Below are 18743 nucleotides of genomic sequence, written 5' to 3'. Positions count from 1 at the left end.
TAGTTGTCTTGTTGATTCACAAAAGACATATACATAATAAAAAAAATCAACTCCAACATTTATAAACTTTTTAGTTTATTATTATTGGTCCCAAACATTGATAAAGGAGGAGGGTATAAAACGTTAAATATAGTAAAGACCAAAGGGCCTCATATTTTTTTTCGCTTAGAGCTGGTTAAAGCGTCCCTGGTAACATTAAGTATAGTAACGACTAAATGGCTCCATATTTTTGGCTCTGTTAGAACCCCAAACCAATTGAACTTCCTGAAGAGGAGAATTACCACACCAAAGGTGACACTAGGTTACCATCTCACATTATCTTTTATATCTTCATATCTCTATATTGCAGAACTTTAAGGGTGATACTACAACCCCTAAAATCAAGAAATACATATCTTTAGTTCGCCCGTAAATTCAATACGATTACACTTATTATATGAACCAAGTAATTCTTTTGTCTTCTTTATATTTATTAGTTATACGCTTGTGGATACCTACGCACCAAACACAAGTAGCATTCATTTATGAAGTTTAATAAACTGGTTCTAAATATGAATAATTTGTTGGAAACCTATAAATGAAAAAGCAATTAAACAAGCCATGTGATTTTTGGAATTTCTGTAGTCGGTGCATAAAGGCTAAAGCTCCTTTGAAGAAGTTGTCGTTTGAATCTAAAAGTCAACTTATTTTTGTAGCTATTTAGACTTTTTTTTGGTAGCTATTTAGACAAGTGCCCCTAGTTTTTGGTCAAAATCAAATAATGCTTCTTAAGTTACAAGTAATCAGTATTTACTCATCTGACCATATATTTTGAACAGTTTTAATCAAAAAGTCAACTGCAATGACCCTTTAATTAATATCTTAATACAAAATGATTGATGAAGAAATACAAAAAAAAAAGTATATAAAAACTAAAAAGTGAACTGAAATCATCCATGTTTTTTTAATTGCTTGGTAATTCACAATTGATGTCTTTTCCATTTTGAGATTTTCCAATACGTTTTTTAATTGCTTGGTAATTCACAATTGATGTCTTTTCCATTTTGAGATTTTTCAATACATGTTCTAATGCACATATAAGAAACATTAATTAAAGTGTTAATTATAAAAAGTATTATCAATACTTAAATATGATAAACATTAAGTATGTGTAATATTACCATAATTAAATGTAAAATACATTAATTAAAAAAAATATTATTTATAATTAATGTTTATCATATTTAATTATGATAATATTCATCATAATTAATACTTCAATTAATGCTTTTTATATGTGCCTTTAAAGCATATATTAGAAAATCCATTTTATTTTTTATCACTGATCGACGCCTTTCTGGTACAACGGAAATTTTAAATGATGACAATTCATTTTAGTTTTGGTGGTTTTCATTTTTTATTTAGATATTCTAACTTTTTTTCCTACATCTATATAATATTCATTTTATTTTTGATGGTTTTCGTTTTTTATTTACATATTTGTACTCTATTTTTTCCTACTTCTATATTTATCAACATCATATGCACACGATTATTTTATATAAATGGTAGCATAAGATTATGTACAAAATGCACAAGATCATATATCATATGCACAAGATCCTATATGAGATCCACAAGATTTTGCATGAAATGCATATAATCATATGAGATACACAAGATATACAAAAGGTACACACGCTTATTGATAATAATAATAATAATAATAATAAGCTTCTACATGAAAAACTATGCAACTTAACGAACTAACTAAACAACAATAATGCATGAAAATGACATTAACATATATGGTGATATTCTTTATTTCTATGTTTATAAAATTTAAAATCTAGATTACATAAATCGACCATTTGGTACACCAAAAACTATTGATATGACCTAACAACCCATAAGATACTCGTTTTGTCTCAAATAAGACTTAAACCTTAATTAAACATATTTAAGATGATATTGTTTCATAGTATTTTTTTCTGAACTTGTAATAGGAGTAAGAATTGAAATATGAACTAGGTTAGTTGATTGCACTATCTTTTTGTAATTTAGTTTTACTAGATGCTTGCTAGTTGCATTTTCATAAAATATATCGTTCCAAAAAGAGCAAAAATTCTTATCTGGAGGTTCATGGAGGTTCTCACCGGAGCAGAATGGTTTTAGATTTGTCTAGCCATTCAAAGCTACAACCTCAATAAACATCACCGTCGATTCAACATCTCTCTCCCCAAATAGATGTTTCTATTTTTTTTAAAGTTTTGTAGTGAAATGATACATAATTATGTCTCTATGTCACATCCATAATAACTAATCCATGCACCAATCATGAAAGTCCAAAAGGTGATGGATTAGTGATTACTAGTGGGCTAGAAGGTGATTTAGGCTCAACGGTTGGGTTGTGCATGGTAACCCACGATTTGGATTAGGGTTGGATGAAGGCTAGGGCAACGTTTTAAAGCTTCTTAAGTGCTCAAAACCGTTACTTTTTTGCTTCATAAAGTCTCCTAGCCGTTTTTGATACTCATTGGTGGATTAGGGTTACACTTTAATGCTTCTTATGGCTCCTTAATGGAGAATGGACTTTTTTTTTATTTATTATTTATTATTTTTTTTAATTCTGAAGTATGTTAGACGTTTTTTTTTGTGTTGTTTCATGAGGTTCCTTAAATTTCATTTACTAGTTTTGATGAGTAGTTGGTTGGTTGGTTGGCTTGTAACCACCAACTTTGTAATAAAGGCTTCATATAAGCCAAGTTTTTGCATGAGAAAAAGATGCTCACAAATTTTTAATCAAAGAACCTTTGTTCAATTGTAATTATTATTATAATTCACTACTTGTCAATGTTGGGACGTGTTTTTGACTTGATACGAATTCAATCCAATAGGTATTGGATTGTTTTCCCTGGTATACAAGTTAATAGGACTTGAGTTGTTACTAATCTATCCATTTCTTTCCATTCACGTATCATTTGTGGTTTCTTTTCTCTCTTAATTTATCTAAACACTACCCTAGTCACTAAATCAAGTCCATACACACATTATAAGTGGTATCAGAGCCAATAATGGATTTTGATGATCCAGATGTAACACCTCAAATTTTAAACCAAAATTTTCATTTTTAAATCATCAAAATATTGTTCATAAACCAAGTCATCAAAAACATAAGTGTCAAATACAAATCATCATCACAAAATATCTGAGTATCACAGACTGTCCCAGTAACAAAATCTCCCAGTGAGTGTGTGCAATCATAACTTCGCCTTCCTGCAGTCCTCAGAAGTACCTGAAACACATATATCAACAACTATAAGCACAAAACTTAGTGAGTTCCCCAGGATACCACATACAACACATCATAAATAAAGAGTTATGGGTTATCAGCAACCCTGGGGACTATCAGCAGTCCCAGTGGGCAACAACATTCCCTATGGGTTATCAGCAACCCTGGAGACTATCCGCAGTCTCATTTACATATAAACAACATAATACAAAATAACAGTAGGCCCAACTGGTCATAAAAAAATATAGCTATTCTACCACACATGTAAGAATAAATGAGGAGACTCACCTGATACTGATGACAAATAAATCCCACACCCAAAGTGCTAGAACTAGAGTCTGCCTAATAACACAATAATTAACCCTAATGAATAATGAAGGTCCATAAATCAACCCGCGAGTCCAAAACCCATAACTAAGCATCTTAAGGGTAAAAAGACCATTTCCCCCTCCCTGGGTCCAAAACCCTAAATCTTGACCAAAGGTCAAAAGTCAGCAAAAGTCAGCTGCCCAGCGCGTACATTGGGCGTACTCTCTATTACGCAGGGCGTACAACTCAATCAACGACCAATGGGGGATGGGACTAGCTACATGGGGCGTAGCTAGGAGTACGATCGACGTACTCTGCCTGATCCAACTTCATAAACTTTTATGTCTTAATCCGTTAAGACACATATCCCAACTTCAGATCTGACCATCATAGGGTGTCTTAACCCATAAAGCTATCGACTTTAAGCCTTTGCATGGATAGAAAGGACCCAATGCAACAAACTCTAACTTCCATCACACTAAGTCACTTTACTCATGCATGGGCCAAGGGAAATGATCAAGAAACCATTCTTATGATTCTACAAGATCTAAAATGCATGAAAGGACAACTACTATTCTCTGGAGTGCCCCATACTTACAAAGTTTCAAGCTTTGGGTCAAAAAGCTCATAAAACTCATCTATGGAGATCTAAAAGGAAACTCATCAAGGTATAAACTTTATACCTGAAAAAGATGCACAATGAGGTGTTGTTTCTGGATCTAGAAGCTTGCGAGCAGCACCTTCTTCTTCACAAGCCTTCTTCTTCCATAAATAAGCACCAAAATCACTATTAAGCTCCAAACTCTCACAAACAAAGCTTAGACTCGAGGTTAGGGTTTTTTAGGGAAGGGTGGCTGATAAGGATTGTCCAAGGGAGGCATAAGGTGGATTAAATAGGGTGCAAACCCTTAAGATTAGGGTTTAGAGGTTGGGCTAGTACGACCGACATACCACACGTACGCCCAACGTACTAGCATGGCTTCCGCGATATAACTCCTCATGAGTACTCTGCGCATACCCCCATGTATGACCAAAGTACGGACTGAAAAGCGAAACTTAAACCAAAAGGGATCAAATGTGCAACTTTGATTAAGGTAAGGGCTAAAATGATAATACATAATAATCGGATGTTACAATTCTCCCCTACTAGAATCAGACTTCGCCCTCGAAGTCATCCTCGGGAAACAGCTCAAGATAGTGCTCGCGTATCTCAAACTTAGGCTCCCACGTCTATTCTGGACCCTTGCGGTGCTGCCAATGTACCTTTACCAACTTAACAACCTTGTTCCTCACGGTCTTCACTTTCCGATCCAAAATTGCTACAGGTTTCTCAATGTAATTCAAGAGATCATAGACCTGAATATCCTCCAAAGAAACCATAGCTGTATCGTCAGCTATACACTTCCTCAGCTGGGAAACATGGAAGGTATCATGAATCTGCCTCAACTACTCCGGTAGCTCCAACCGATAAGCCACATTGCCCACCCGGTCCAACGCTCTGAACGGGCCGATAAACTTGGGGCCCAACTTGCCTCGCTTCCTGAAGCGGATAACACCCTTCCAGGGTGACACCTTCAGCAACACTAAATCCCCCACATGAAATTCTAGCTCAGTTTGCCGCCGATCCGGATAACTCTTCTAGCGACTATGGGCCATCAGCAATATCTAACCTGTTGGATAAGTTCGATCCTCTTGAGCACTACCTCCATGCTCCCCATCACTCTCTGTCCAACCTTGCCCCAATAAATAGGAGTCCAACATCTCTTCCCATACAGAAGATCAAAGGGAGGTATGCCAATACCGGCATGATGGTTGTTGTTATAAGAAAACTCAACCAATGGGAGATAGGAGTCCCAACTCCCACCAAAGTCAATGATGTAGGCACACAACATATCATCAAGCGTATGAATAGTATGGTCGCTCTGCCCGTCCGTCTACGGATGATATGCAGTACTGAAATGTAACCGGGGACCCAACTCCTCGTGATACCACGTCAAAAACCTGGAAGTGAAACGAACATCCCAGTCTGACACAATCGAAGTTGGCACCCCATGCCGAGCCACCATCTGTCGGACATAAATCTCAGCTAGTTTCTTTACAGAAGAGCTCTCACTAATGGCTAGAAAGTGATCACTCTTCGTCAAACAGTCCACTATCACCCAGATAGCATCAAAACCCCTCGCAGTCTTCGGCAACTTCGTAATAAAATCCATGGTGATCTTCTCCCACATCCATAATGGAACCTCTAAGGGCTATAACTTGCCATGAGGGCGCTAGTGCTTGGCTTTGACCTTTCGGCAGGTCAAACATCGCTCTACAAACCAGGCCACATCTCTCTTCATACATGGCCACCAGTAACTATGCCTGAGGTCGAGATACATCTTGGTAGCCCCTGGATGAATAGAAAATATCAACTTGTGGGCCTCCTCCATCGATATCCGCCGAGCCCCACTCGTATAAGGTACCCAAACCTGCTCGTGAAAAGTCAAAAGCCCCCAGCTGTCGATATCAAAAGCTAAAATATAACCAATCACCCTCTCACTTTTCCGATTCTCTTCCTTTATGGCTTCCGATTGTGCTTCTTTGATAATTTCCAAAATTGGGGTCATCACAGTCATCTTCATACAAATCCTGAATCAGGGCACTAACCTCCCTCCGGCTCGAAGCTTCGTTCACCATATTGGCCTTGCATGGATGATACATAATCTCACAGTCGTAATCTTTCAATACATCCAACCACCTCCTCTACCTCATGTTTAGGTTAGGTTGATCCATAAGATATCTCAGGCTCTTATGGTCCATGTAGATGGTACACCGAACAACATAGAGATAGTGACGCCAAATCTTGAGAGTGAAAACCACCGCCCCCAACTCTAAATCATGTGTGGGATACTTCGCTTCGTGAGACTTCAGCTGTGTCGAAGCGTATGAAATCGCATACCCCCTATGCATCAACACAACACCCAACCCTCGAATGGATGCATCGCAGTAGACCACAAAATCCTCAACTCCCTCAGGGAGGGCAAGTACCAGTGCCTTACATAGTCTCTGGCGGAGAGTCTTGAATGATGCTTGCTGTTCAGGCCCCTATCGGAACACAACATCCTTCCTCATCAAATTAGTGAGAGGAACTGCAATCTTGGAGAAATCTCGAATAAATCTCCTATAATATCCTGCCAGTATAAGGAAGCTCCGAATCTCAGATGGAGACTTCGACACTTCCCACCGCATCACCGCCTTTACCTTGGCGGGGTCAACCAAAATACCATCCTGATTGATGAGGTGTCCTAAAAACTGAACCTCGCACAACCAGAAATCACACTTGGAGAACTTGGCGTAAAGCCTCTCCATCGTCAAAACTCCAAGAATCTCCCGTAAATGCTCCTCATGTTGTTCTTGGGTCTTGGAATAGACCAAGATGTCATCGATGAAGACAATCACCGATCGATCCAACATGGGCATGCACACCCGGTTCATGAGATCCATGAATGCCGCTGGTACGTTGGTGATCCCAAAAGGCATCACCAGGAACTCGTAATGCCTATGACGAGTTCTGAAGGTCGCCTTCTGAATATCCTCCTCTCGCACCCACTCATTTGATGGCAGCCGAACCTCAAATCAATCTTGGAAAACCAAGATATCCCTTGAAGCTGATCGAAGAGATCATCAATCCTCGACAATGGATATCGGTTCTTCACCGTCAGCTTGTTCAACTCCCAGTAATCGATACACAGCCGGTGTGAACCATCCTTCTTTCTCACAAAAAGGATCGATGATCCCTAAGGAGAACTGCTCGGTCAAATAAACCCTTTTCCTAAAAGCTCTTGAAGCTGAGAGGATAACTCCTGCATCCCAGGAGGGGCAAGATAGTGCGATGCCTTGGCAATCGGCGCCGCGCCCGGAATCAGATCGATCTGAAACTCCACTTGCCTTGCAGGAGGCACACCCAGTAACTCCTCGGGAAAAACATCGGGAAAATCGTGTACCACAGGAATATCATAAATGGAAATTGATCCCTTCTCCTCAACCCGAGTATCCACTACATATGTCAGATAACCCATACACCCATGCTGTAAACTCTGTCTCGCCCTGGCAGCAGAACAGAAAGCTGATCCTAACCTAGTACGCTCGTCGTAGATGGTTAAGACTCCCCACTAGGGTCTCGAACCATCACTATCTGATGTTCATAGTCAATCAGATACCCAAAACGGCTCAACAAATCCATACCGATGATCATATAGACATCCCCCATCGCAATAGGGTTAAGATAGATCAGATAACCAACACCGAAAATCTCTAACACACAACCCCGATAGATATCAGTAGCGGAGACTGGAAGCTCATCAGGTATAGAGACTCTCAAGGGCCTGCTCAAGGCCTCCCATGCAATATTATATCCACGAAAAAAAGATGATGACACAAAAGGCTGACTCGCACCCGAGTCAAACAACATAAGCGTATGTACAAAATTCACAAAAAAGTACCTATCATCACAATAACATAAGTAACAAAAATAAATCAATATAAAATAAATTAAGAACAAATACCACCCACGACATCTGGAGCTACTCTGGCCTCCTCTGCTGTCAACTGAAATGCTCTCCCTCGAGCCCTCGGAGCCTTGGCCTTTCCCTGCCGGCCATCAGTAATACGCAGGGTCGCAGGGTCCAGAGTCTGAACCTCCCTAGATGCAATATGAGGACACTCGCCCCTCAAATGAACCATCTGGTTGCAATTGAAGCAACCTGAAATCCCTTGGGGTAATCCTTCGCCATATGCCCCTCCTTGACACACATGTAGCAAATAGGCCCCGTCCGACAAGGCCTCTCATGTCACTTGCTGCAAGTGTGGCCCTTCTGGCCTCCATCTCTCAAGTCAGTGGGCTTGGGCTGCTTAGTCTCCGACTGCGACTGCACTGGCCTCCTATCTCTCACATGGGTCTCCTTCTCCTCAATCTCTCTCCTCATGGCATTGGTCTGCAGCTCAGCCAATGTTTGATATGAAGTGTTCGACACAAACTCACATATATCCCTCCTCAGAATACTCAGATACCGACTCACACATGCCTACTAAGTAGACACCAGCTTAGGAAAAACAAGGCCCTCTCATGAAACATCTTGGTGATCTCAGTCACCGTCTCTGTCTTCTGCTTAAGAGACAGGAACTCCTGATCCAACCTTTCTCTCTCTCTCTCTCTCTCTCTCTCTCTCTCTCAACCACTGGACGAAAATCATCTATGAACATCTCAGTAAATCTCTCCCAGGTCACCACAGAATGCTCTGCAATAGTATAATCAGTTTTCACAAACTTCCACCAGTCCTTCGCTCCCAAGCGAAACAGGTTCAGCGCGAAACGAACCCTCAGATTCTCCGGACAGGAGCAAGTGTAAAAACATTACTCAACATCAGAGATCCATCTCATAGAAGCAATCGAATCTTGGGTCCCATCAAACTCAGGTGGATTGAGTTTATTGAATTCCCGGTACCACAACGAATCACCCCCATGCGGTCTTGTAGCAGCAACAGCTGTAGTGGCTGCGACAACAACAACTTCAGTGATGACAACATAGCGCTCGTTGAAAGTTTCAACCAGCATGGTATTGATAGACCCAAACATCTCTGGAATATCCCCTCTGATTGTTGCGGCCACCTTAGTGGCAACAATCCTGCGGATCTCATCATCACTGGCACTCGGCATCTCGGGCTCGCTGGAGCCTGAACCTCGGGTAACCACCATCCTCAAACACACACAAGAAAACCATCAGAATCATGCTAAAGAGTATACACAGACACCCACACACTACTGCCAATTCCTTAGTTCCTTAAGATTCCTTCTTGATCCGCATACAAATCCAGTGCTTTCAGTAGTACGGGCCCAACACCACCTTCTACATCGATTCATATTTGTCTCAAGTTGTCCTCTTAAGACCCTAAGTCACAAGGACTCTATTTCCTTAGATCAACTATACACTCGCCATTTTGGTTCCTTAGAACCACGACTAAGCATCTAGACACTAACTGTAGACTGCTCCCCAGCACTGCTCCGCCTCACAAGATCTCTGCTATCCTCGCCATTTGCTTCGCGCATGCTAATTGTACACAATACGAGACTCGATAGACATTCAAATAAATGATTCTACCTGAAATCCACAACCAAACAAGGAACATGAAGAAAGGATAAATAAGACATTCTAAGGCTATAAAATCCTAACTATATACAATTATATAGCATACACTAAGAAAATAACAATGACAAACTCAATCTCATAAGAATGAACTCCTCGACTAAAGGCATCACAAATCAGGAAACACTTTCACATCATTCCTACAGGATCCTTAGCCTACCACTAAATAGCATGAAATTCTATTAGCTCATAGAATATTATCTCTACATTAATCATATTATTAATTGATGTATTTTGGGAAACTACCGCTCAAGTTCTTGTTGATTGTACACACTGCTTCACTGGGTTTTTATCTTGTAAATATCTTCATTTTTTTGAAAAGTTTTTATGAAAATCTTCATATCCTTATTTTAAGTTTGGAATTACCCTGAGGATCATTCAAATCCCTCAAACAAGGGCTTTGATACCAAAATGTAACACCTCAAATTTTAAACCAAAATATTCATTTTTAAATCATCAAAATATTGTTCATAAACCAAGTCATCGAAAACATAAGTGTCAAATACAAATCATCATCACAAAATATCAGAGTATCACAGAATGCCCTAGTAAAAAAATCTCTAAATGAGCGTGGACAATCAGACCTTCGCCTTCCTGCAGTCCTCAGAAGTACCTGAAACACATATATCAACAACTCTAAGCACAAAGCTTAGTGAGTTCCTCATGATACCACATACACCACAAAATAAATAAATAGCTATGGGTTATAAGCAACCCCGAGGACTATCAATAGTCCCAGTGAGAAACAGCATGCCCTATGGGTTATTAGTAACCTTGGAGACTATCCTTATTCTCAGTCACACATAAGAAACATAATACAAAATAACGGTAGACCCAAATGGTCATCACAAATACAACTATTCTACCACACAGGTAAGAATAAGTGAGGAGACTCACCTGATACTGATGACAGATAAATCTCACACCCGAACTGCCGGAACTAAACACTGCCTAATAACACAATAATTAACCCTAATGAATAATTAAGTTCCATAACTCAACTCGCGAGTCCAAAACTTATAACTAAGCCCCTTAAGGGTAAAAAGATCATTTGCCCCTCCTATGGTCCAAAACCCTAAATCTTGACCAAAGGTCAAAAGTCAGCAAAAGTCAATTTCCCAACGCGTAGGCTGGGCGTACTCTCTCTTACGCGGGGCATACAACTCAATCTGCGACCAATAGGGGACGAGACTGGCTATGCGGGGAGTAGCCAAGAGTACCGCCACTGTACTCTGCCTAATCTAACTTCATCAACTTTTATGTCTTAATCTGTTAAGACACCTATCCTAACTTCAGATCTGACCATCATAGGGTGTCTTAACCCATAAAGTCATCGACTTTAAGCCTTTGCATGGCTACAAAGGACCCAATGCAACAAACTCTAACTTCTATCACACTCTAAGTCACTTTACTCATGCATGGGCCAAGGGAAATGATTAAGCAACCATTTTTATGAATCTACAAGACCTAAAAGGCATGAAAGGACAACTAATATTCTCTGGAGTGCCCCATACTCACAAAGGTTCAAGCTTTCGGAGAAATAAAGCTCATAAAACTCATCTATGGAGATATAAAAGGAAAATCATCAAGGTATATACTTTATACCTGAAAAATATGCACAATGATGTGTAGTTTCTGGATCTACAAGCTTGCTAGCAACACCTTCTTCTTCACAAGCCTTCTTCTTCCACAATTAAGCACCAAAATCACTATTAAGCTCAAAACTCTCACAAAAAAAGCTTAGACTCGAGATTAGGGTTTTTGAGGGAAGGGTGGCTAATAAGGAATGCCCAAGGGAGGCATAAGGTGATTAAAATAGGGTGGAAACCCTTAAAATTAGGGTTTGGAGGCTGGGCTAGTACGCACGACGTACAAAACGTACTCCCAATGTACTAGCATGGTTTCCACGATCTGACTCCTTATGAGTACGTTGCGCGTACCTGTAACATCCTGACTCGCAGGTATAATATTTAATTAATTTGCATTCGTATTTTAGAGCAACTCGACGAGTTGGATGCCCCAACTCGCCGAGTAGAGGAGTTAATGGCCGCGCAATTTTTTTAGAGTCTACTCGACGAGTTGGAGGACCCCAACTCGACGAGTAGGTGCTGAGTGAGAAAACCCTAATTTTCAGGGTTTGTGTCCTATTTAAAGGACCTTAAGCCTCCATTTCCGCCTCCCTTATCACCCTAACACTCTGTGACAAAACCCTAATCGAGTTATAACCTTGTGTGAGAGGAAGAGAGGCTACTATTGTGTGTTCTAGTGCACTTTTGGAAGGAGGTTGGAGAGCATCGAGGCTTGGAATGAAGAGGGACTTTTGGATTCATTGTTCTTCAGTGTTAGCTTCTATTTGGAGGTAAAAGCTACTACCTTGATCATTTCTTTTGTTAGATCTCTTTCTAGGGAGTTTTAGGGCTTTCTCTCATCCATCTTTTGGATATTGAGTCATTTGAGCATGACATGAAGTTGAGACATCAGATCTGAACTGAATGAGGTCCCTTGAGTCCAAAGATCCAAGGTTTATCAACCTAGTGACAAGCTTTTATGCATTAAACCCCATATAGAGCTTATTATGGCATTTCGAGCCCTAGATGCCATGCATGGACGTAAAGCTTGCAGCTTTACGTGGTATTGCAGCCTTGGGAGGCTAGATGTAGAGTTTGGGACATTATTTCTGCTTAGAATCATCTGAACAAAAATTGGTCTAGAGGGACTCGACGAGTCAGTTGGGGTTTTCCCGATAGTCTGAACGCACTACAACTCGGCGAGTTGATGCGACAACTCGACGAGTTGAGTTGGAGTTTTCCCGATTCTTATTAGGACAGGAGGAACTCGATGAGTCACATAGGTGCACTCGCCGAGTTGGGTCAACAGGGACTGTTGACTCGAGTGTTGACTTCCATTGACTTTTAGGGTTTGGTCAATTGTGGACTTTGGAGACCATGGAGGGGTAAAATGGTCTTTTCACCCTTTTGAGACGTAGTGGAAGAGTTAGCATGGTGGTTATTGCAAATTGTTGATTAGAGATAATTATTTTATGTAGGCAGAGTCAAGACTGTTCGTGGGGTACTAGATCTACTTGCTTACTTACGAGGTGAGTCTTCTCACTATACTTACCTGAGTGGTAATTGATGTGTGTTTATTGCACTAGTTTTAATCCTACTTTTTAAATATAATTTAGACATACAAAAGGCAGTGTACCTGTCAATTGGTGGTATAGTTAAGCAAGCAGGGTATCGAACACAGGGAACGGTAAATAAACTAACTACTATAATTATCTAAAAAACAAATAATAATAAAAAAAGATGGTTTCTCTAGTTTTGCAAGACTAGAAACTTAAGCACTTATCTAACACTCAAACAACACAATTAACAGCTAGAACAAATAAAAATCAACTAAATTCAATAATAAAGGAGGCTTCTGTTCAGGTTCGACTTACTTATTCCTAAGGTTGATTTTATGGCACGTGCAATGGATTAATTTGTCATTGGCTACCGATTAATGTGATTAGGTTCATGTTCACTATTACTAATCCTTAGAAAACAGATCAATTCAAACAGTGGCCAATTGGTTAAACTAATGTGTTTCCTAGTTTATCGATTCGGGTTTAGTAAGACTTGTAGTTAGCTAATCAAATTACTAATTCAATTAACTTCTTGTATTGGTGGTTCATCAAACAAGCTCACACATTGACTTACCTATTTTCTAATTAACCCCTAGTTTCATGTTCACTATTCCTAGGCATATAATATTGTTTTCACATAAATTATATGAGACAAGCAATTAAGAGATGTTCATGCAAGTTAATAGACTTGATATTTAACAGCAAATAGTTATTGTCAACACATAAGGGTCTTTAACAAGCTCAACAAAACAAAATTTACCAAATTAAATAATCCAAGCCATAAAATTCAACCCAAAACAGAAGCTAAGAGTTTTTAGCTCACAATCATGGGAGAAAATATCTCACAAACTGAACCTAATGATCTAAACATGGTATAAACACTAGATTAAGAAAAGAGAATAAGGTTGTGCCTTTCGATCTCCTCAAAATTGAATGCTAAGGTTGATCCTCGAGTTCCAGAGCTCCAACAACACTTTCAATCGCAATTCAGTATCCAAGGGTTCCAGAGAGAAGTCCTTGTCTCGTGAGTTTATGCCCTTTATATAGTTTTCTGAAAACAGGGGCGACTCGTTGAGTCCATGGCTAACTCACCGAGTCCATCACTTAAAATCCGTGCACGGTAAGGTACTTGATGGTTCGCGAATGTTCGTATCTACTCGTCGAGTAGGTGTCAGACTCGCCTAGTTCTTTAGGTTTTTGACTTTTTTTCTTCTTTCTTCATTTCCCAAGCTTCCTTTTTCTATTCCCGCTTCCTTTTTCTTCCGAGCACATCTTTTAGGCTAAAAATACAATTAAAACATAATTAAGTACCTTTTGTTTGATAATTGCAATAAAATAGCCAAAAAGTATTGAAATTCTACACAAAATATATATCTAAATATGCACATATCAAAATACCCCACACTTGACTTTTGCTTGCCCCCAAGCAAAACTAAATTTTAGCACACTAGTATCATAAAATAATCCCAATCAAACCCAGCCATTATGCCAAGACCGCAACGCATGCATTTGTGTCTAAAATTTTTCTAAGGACCCCCCAATTCTAAATACTCACAATCCTCATAAACACTCGCCCACTTCTTTTGAAGAACGCTCATTTTATGCATCCCTCCGAATCCATCCGCAGAAAACTCTCTTAACCTCAAGGTATTTTTGGTCAAGCAACCCAAACATACATAATCTAGAAAATTACAACTTTTTGATACCACAATGGAGATCTTTGAATTCTTTTTCTTTCTTGAACATTTGATCTTTGATTTCTTGAATTCACCACCTTTTTGTTGGATTTTTGGTATCTTCAAAGTTTTGATTCTTCAGAATTTTGATCTTTTGATCTTCATACCTTGACTGCTCCAAAATTCTTACAACTTTTTCTTCTAATTCTCTCTTTTTTACATGTATCTCACTTTTTTTCACTCAATACCTACATGCTTAAGCAAGGGCGCTCAACTTCAACCCTTATTGGTTAAAGGTATAAGTCTTCCTGGATACATTTCAAGTACACGATGCTAAACGTGTTGCGTCCCTCAAACTAAGCGAGGTTATGTTTTTGTCCCATGATTTCACTAGAATAAAGGGGGCCACAAATGCATTATAACGTATATAGGCTCAACTAAACATTAGGGTCCTCATAAAATCATTAAACATAATACTAGCATGGAATCCTAATTGTTTTTACCAAAATTTTCTACATTAACTCTATGCAATTTTTTATTCAATTTTTTTTAAAATTATACCTAAAATAGGATTCTAATGTTACTAAGTTAACTCATATAACCAACCCCCTACCCCACACTTAATTCATGCAATGTCCCCATTGCATGTTATGCAGGATAAAGAAAACATAAAAGTAAAGAAGGAATTGGAACAAACTCCCCTGAGATAGTAGTCGCGAGGTTGATCTTCTTCTTGTTAAGCTCCATCTTTAATTGACTTTAGGCATGGGAACATCTCATCCATGCCTTGGGCGTCAAATATCATGTGGTACAGCTCCAAATATGCAGGAACAACTCTTGGAAATTCTCAGGAAATGATCTTCAAAAAGTATAGCCAATTGCCCTTATTAAATCATGAGCTTGAAAGTAGAAGACTTAGCAACTCGCCGAGTTCACATAGGGACTCGCCGATTTGTAGTGTGTTTGGCAGAAAAGTTGGGTTTTTTAACTAGGACTCGCCGAGTTGAGTATATGGACTCGGCGAGTCAGCGTTGTATGCACAAAATGCTTCTGCCATCAGTTCCGTTTCTGTACTCGGCGAGAAACTCAACCAAGGAATGTCCCTTTGGCCGCTTCCATAACTTTGGCCTCTCCTTGACATTTTCTGTAAAATAACACAAGACAAAACAACACCAAAAACCACAGAAACGTTAAAACAAAATAAAATCTGGACAACTGCAGCATGGACTCGTCGAGTCCATGACTGACTCGGCGAGTCGGAAGAACTGTCCGAGTCGCAATTCTGATTCGTAACTATTCAGCCATCAAAACTCAAAATTTGTTCCAGGGGTTTGTTTACGGATGCATATCAAGTGTTAATTCACAATTGTTTTTAACTATAACAGCCTAATTTGACCAAAATCGAAACCCTAGAATTAAAGTAAATTTCAAAAAATCCGATTTTTTCACAAATTGACAAATTAAAGCCATCAAAACACTAAAGATCGAACCTTTATCAGAAATTAGACAGAAAAATGTTACCTTGTTGGAAGAAATTGGAAGAAATTAAAAGAATTAGAGATAGTTGCTTGAGAAAAGCTTGGCACGTCGACTGTAGGCTGTGGAGGCTAGAATGAATATCACTTTAAATTTTAGGGTTAAAACCCTAATTAACAGAGTGTAAAAATAATATATATTTTTTTCAGTTAAAAAGTCGACTCGTCGAGTAGGGTACACCTCGGCGAGTAGGTTTTGGTTTTGAAGAAAAGTCGCGAATTCTCAACTGTACTCGTCGAGTCTGTTAGTGGACTCGGCGAGTCATTGGCTCTGTTTGAAATTTTTTTGTTATTCTCAAATTTATTCCACCATACCCCACACTTAAGCTTTGCTTGTCCTCAAGCAATCATTTTAGACAAATAAGAAGATTTAGATAGACAAATCCTAAAAAAATAATAAAAGACGAAAAATAAAACAAAAACGAAAGGTAAAAAGTAAACAAACTCTAGTATCGGGTTGCCTCCCGAAAGCGCTTCTTTTTGAGGAGTCTTAAGCTGGACTCCTACCCGCTCTACGTTTCAGCGGATTCCTCCAATTCTAACCCTTCTTCAAGTCCTTCGTCCTCTTGCATTCCTTCTTCATAACGCTTAACCCGATGACCATTGACTTTGAAGCTTGACCCATCTTTACTCCATAGCTCAGTTACCCCGTATGGAAAGACATGCTTTATTGTAAAAGTCCCGGTCCAACGAGTGCGTAAATTTCCCGGAAAGAGCTTTCACCTTGAATTGTACAAGAGAACTTTTTGTCCTTCCTCAAATTCTTTATTACTCTTCAACCTTGCATCATGCCATCTCTTGGTCTTGTCTTTATAAATCAATGAGTTAGTGTAAGACTCATTTCTCAATTCTTCCAAAGCATTCATTTGCAAAAGTCGATTTTCACGCAACTCATTTGGCTCGAAATTGCATGTTTTCAAAGCCCAATAGGCTTTGTGTTCAAGCTCCACGGGTAAATGACAATTTTTACCATACACTAGCCTATAGGGTGTGGTTCCAATGGGTGTCTTGAATGCGGTCCTAAATGCCCAAAGTGCATCATTTAATTTGTCCGCCCAATCTTTTCTTTTATTGCCCACCGATTTCTCCAATATTCTTTTGAGTGCCCTATTTGTAATTTCGGTTTGCCCATTTGTGTGTGGATGGTAAGGTGTTGAAAATCTATGGCATACCCCATATTATTGCAACACTTTTGCAACACTTTTGCTAGTTGATCATTAGAAAAGTGGGTACCCCTATCACTAATTAACGCCTTAGGTACTCCAAATCTAGAAAATAATTTCTTTAAGAAATTTACCACAACCCTTGCATCATTGGTTGGTAATGCTTGCGCTTCCGCCCACTTTGACACATAATCCACCGCCACTAGTATGTATTTGTTGCCTTTGGATGAAGGAAATGGTCCCATGAAATCCACACCCCATACATCAAAGATTTCACAAACTTGAATATTCCTTTGGGGCATTTCATTCCTTGCCGATATATTGCCCGTTCTTTGGCAAGCATCACATTCCCTTTAGTGAGCAGCAGCATCCTTGAAAATAGTAGGACAATAGAAACCCCCAGCAAACACTTTTTTAGCAGTGTATTGTACCCCATGATGTCCTCCTGTCGGTCCATTATGGCAATGCTCTAATATGTCTCGAATTTCCTTGCCAAAAACGCATCTTCTTATAATTTTTCTTTTGTTGATGAGTGAGGCCTTTTGGGAGATAGTCGCCAGCCAAGTAATTTGCAATATCCGCATACCATGGTTCTTCCCCCATTACCACCATCAAATACTCTTCCGGGAAGCTATCTTCGATACCCATGTTGTCCTCCTCTTCCCTTTCTGGATTTTCTAGTCTAGAAAGATTGTCAACAGCTACATTCTCCATCCCTTTCTTGTCCTTGATATCGATGTCAAATTTGTGTAATAAAAGCACCCATTTGATCAATCTTGGCTTCGCATCCTGCTTGGCAAACAAATACTTAATAGCAGAGTGTTCAATGAAAACACTTGTTTTAGATAAAATAAGATAGGGGCGGAATTTGTCAAAGGCATACACCACGGCTAATAATTCTTTTTCGGTTGTGGTGTAGTTTTCTTGGGCCGGATTTTAAGTCTTGCTTGCATAATAAATGGGTCGAAAGTGTTTGTCAACCCTTTGGCCAAGCACAACTCCTAAGGCAAAATCGCTTGTGTCACACATTATTTCAAAGGGCAGGTTCCAATTCGGGGCGATAATGATCGGGGCATTAGTTAATTTTTCTTTCAAAATGTCAAAAGGAGCTAGACACTCTTTAGAAAAATTAAAAGGTGCATCCTTTAAAAGTAATTGAGTTAGAGGTCTAGTTATTTTAGAAAAATCTTTTATAAAACGGTGGTAAAAACCCGCGTGCCCTAAAAAACTTCTAACGTCCTTCACATTAGTCGGTGGGGGTAATTTAGCAATAGTTTCAATTTTTGCCCGATCCACCTCAATCCCCGCATTGGATACTTTATGACTTAAGACTACGCCCTATTTCACCATAAAATGACATTTTTCCCAATTGAGAACTAAATCGGTCTTTCACACCTAGCAAGCATCAAGTCAAGGTTAGTGAGACAATCATGAAAAGAAGAGCCAAAAATAGAAAAATCATCCATAAATACTTCCAT

The sequence above is a fragment of the Lactuca virosa genome, chromosome 7, assembly GCF_052849685.1.
Source record: "Lactuca virosa cultivar CGN04683 chromosome 7, Lactuca_virosa_CGN04683_v6, whole genome shotgun sequence".
Taxonomy (NCBI): domain Eukaryota; kingdom Viridiplantae; phylum Streptophyta; class Magnoliopsida; order Asterales; family Asteraceae; genus Lactuca; species Lactuca virosa.
The sequence above is the reverse complement of the archived record's forward strand: the minus strand, read 5'-3'. Positions refer to the sequence as shown.